Genomic DNA, 3402 nt, shown 5'->3' on the forward strand with positions numbered 1-3402 from the left:
CGCCCTTTCCCTCCCTCAGATCTCGATCCGTCGCCGCCCCCACCCCACCCCCACCGTCAACGACCCTCACCGTAGACGAGGTCGAGATCCTCCTCACCTCACCCTCCCATAGATCTCTCTCACCCTCGCCCCAGGGTTCAAGCTCCTCTAGATCCCTCTCGAAGCTCCTGCATCCCACCCTGCACCCTCCCCCTTCCACTCCTGAACCCCGTGGCTCGCCGGCCTGGTCCGGATTTGGGAGCGCCGTGATCTGATTCCTCCTCGCGCTCGCCTCGTTGGTGAATATCGGCTCGGCGGCGACCCCCATCGGCAACCCACAAAACCTCGGCATTCCTATGTAGAGCGACATCTTCTTTGGCGACTTCGTCTTCGTCATCCTGTCGGCCACGCTCCTCGGCGTCATCGTCAACGTTGCCATTCTGCTCTGTCTCTTTTGGGGGAGCTGTCGGACGACAAGTGCTCGACGTGTCTTCTTTCCACCACGCGCTTGCCGTCGAGCTCATCGACGAGGACGATGTCACCTTGCACCGCTTCTCGCCGACCACCATGTCCCACCCGCGCCGCCCGGACGGCTCCGTTCTTCCCGACGCGGCCAGTTGCGACGCGCACTGCTGCCACCCGGTGAAGCCTGCCTCCATCAACGGTGACGCCAAGGTGCTTGACGACCTCAACATGTCCTGGAGCGCCATTACCGCCGCCCTCGCGCTCATCGTCCTCGACTTCAAGGACGCCCGCCTTGCCTCGAGAAGGTAATTGTCTGTCTGTCCGTCCGTTTACACTTAACTGAACCAGCAGGTGTCCGTCTATAATTTAACTGAACCAACAAGTCTGCAAAATGAATTCATCAGTTCCCATCTTGAAGGATTTTATTTCAAAATTGAAATAATTCAAATGATTTGATCCAATTTGAACTTTTTACAACAAATTAGATTTCTCCTTTAGATTGATTGTTCATAGCAAATTAGATTGTCAGTCTGTTCTTTCTGAAACTAAAACTCACATCCACCATTGCTTACTATGGTGCCACTGAGAAACAAATTTCAGGTCTCCTACCACTGCTGCTCTTCTTCTGTGGGATGTTCATCACCGTGGACGGCTTCAACAAAACCGGCATTCCCAGCATGTTCTGGGAGTTCATGGAGCCCTACACACGGATTGACACGCCAACCAAGGTGGTCATCCTCGCTCTGGTGATCCTTCTCCTGTCCAATGTCGTGTTGAATGTCCCGACAGGTTAGTTCCTCTCCCCTTCCCCGTCATTGCATGAAATACATGCCCTGCTGCCATTTCGACGCCATTTGTCATAATGTATGGAAAATAGAGTGAATTTCATCTATTTTTGGGCAAAATTCATAGATGCTTCCAAACTATAATTAATCAGACATCAATAATCAGGGACACCAAACAATGGCACGATTAATTTTTGGAATAGTTGTGCAATTATTTCCGAATGTTTTAGATGCTATCCAGAATGTCAGGTCCTAACTTGTATCAGATCAGCCAATCATTCATTCTACTAAAGAACAATAGGACCAACTGACATGCCAAATTCCCCGCACCACAAACATACCAAACATGCTACTGATAGACCATGCACTGTGTTTGTGCTTCATTACAGTCCTGATGCTCGATGCACGGGTGGTGGTCTCGGTGGCGGAGATCTCCCCCGCGGCGGACACCAACACGTGGCTGATCCTGGCATGGGTGAGCACGGTGGCCGGCAACCTGTCCCTTCTGAGGTCGGCGGTGAACCTGATCGTGTGCGAGCAGGCGCACCGGGCATTGGTTCATGCCACAATGGCCCCCAGCACCATGAGCATGGTCGTCCATGGGTGGCGATGGGTGGCACGTCTGTATCATCGTCATGACATAGAAGCTGTTGGTCGATGAGGTCGTCACTATTCACCTCTTCAAGGACAACCCCTTCCAACCTTGTTGTGAGATACGATCGACTGCCCCTTCTATTCCTAGTTGTCCATGAGCTGGGCACTCGAGATGAGATGTATATGTCCCAACCTCCCTCCCTCCCTCTCTTGTATGAATATGCTCTCAAGTAGTAATCTGTGTGAATGGACATATGATAAGAACTAAGAACTCAGATTCACTAATTGTAGTAGATATTTCATTAGGATCCGTAAACTACTTGAGGTACATAAACTGCACGCATCACCAATGTGTGTAGTTCTTGGGACCACTTGGTAGTTGGTTCTCAGTAGGACTATAGAGTTGATAGTATGGTACTATACATCATCATTTATGAGTTATGTAGAATAAGAATTAAAATTTGCTGCAATTCACATGCTTTGTACCTTTACTTGCAATTAAAGATACACTCTTACTTTTTTCTCTCCTGTATAATAGAACTGTGTGTATCAAAAAATCATGACATCCGCTTCTTTCAAATAGATCAACGACTCAATGAACGATGGTTTCTAATTTGCTCCTCACAACTTATTATTTTGTTGTATATCTATTCTGATTGTTACTAATTTGGAAGGCAGGTGGATGGCTGATGTTGAACTCATGATGGCATTATTTGCAGGACAAGTATGAGTGTGTGGTGAAGGCCAATGGCAATCTGGGGAAGCAAGTTCTGTCCTTGGTTTTGCTCTATTGGTGAAGCGTCCTCACTGCTATTCTGCAGGAGAATCTGAGATGCACCTCCAACGCCTCAAAATCCAGCAGAAAAAAGGTTTGGTTTTGCTCCTCCTACTCCTACTCTAGCTAGTTGTACATTGCTGCTACCTATACTTCACATTCCTGCCACCCTTGGACGCCTAACCGAATCACAACCTCAACCAAAAAGAAAAAATAATATCAATCTAGTTTGCTGCAGTATATGCAAATACAGTTGGGGATTCAGTTGTTGACTTGTGTAATCGTGCCATAAATTGGCATGATTTTGTATGCATCATCATGTAGAGCACCCTGTCATGTTTGCGACTCATCCACCGACATTGGGCCACTTCTGGTACAGGTGAACTGTTTCCCCTCCCCTCTCCACTCATCCATGGAACCATGTTCGTGTGTTTGATTCAGATCGTGATATATGACACAATGTAGGCATAATGTAAGCTATATTGTCTTTTCTTCTTATTCCTAAAATGTGAGAATTGAACAACTTCTCAGGCTGCTACCTTGGAAGCAGCCTACGTGTGTGTATTAGTCTTTCTAGGTGTGGTCCTGTGTGCTACTTTGGAATTTTCTTGCTCTCCTGTGAACTATTCTATTTTTCAACAATTTTGGTGATTCATGTTGTCAAGAGTCCTTGCGTGATCAATGTGGTCTTTTGAAAACCACCATGAGAGCAGGCTAGCTAATTTTCCACCGTTAATTACCTGCCTGCATCTACCATTTGCCTCAGCATTGGCAATTGAGCACCACCGCTACCAGTATAACTCA

General features: G+C 47.4%; 1 pseudogene; it reads left to right on the top strand.

Moving 5' to 3' along the window:
- The first annotated feature begins 254 nt into the window (after positions 1 to 254).
- LOC123096673 (silicon efflux transporter LSI2-like) lies at positions 255 to 1890 on the top strand (annotated as a pseudogene).
- Positions 1891 to 3402: the final 1512 nt, after the last annotated feature.

The sequence above is a fragment of the Triticum aestivum genome, chromosome 4D, assembly GCF_018294505.1.
Source record: "Triticum aestivum cultivar Chinese Spring chromosome 4D, IWGSC CS RefSeq v2.1, whole genome shotgun sequence".
Lineage (NCBI taxonomy): Eukaryota > Viridiplantae > Streptophyta > Magnoliopsida > Poales > Poaceae > Triticum > Triticum aestivum.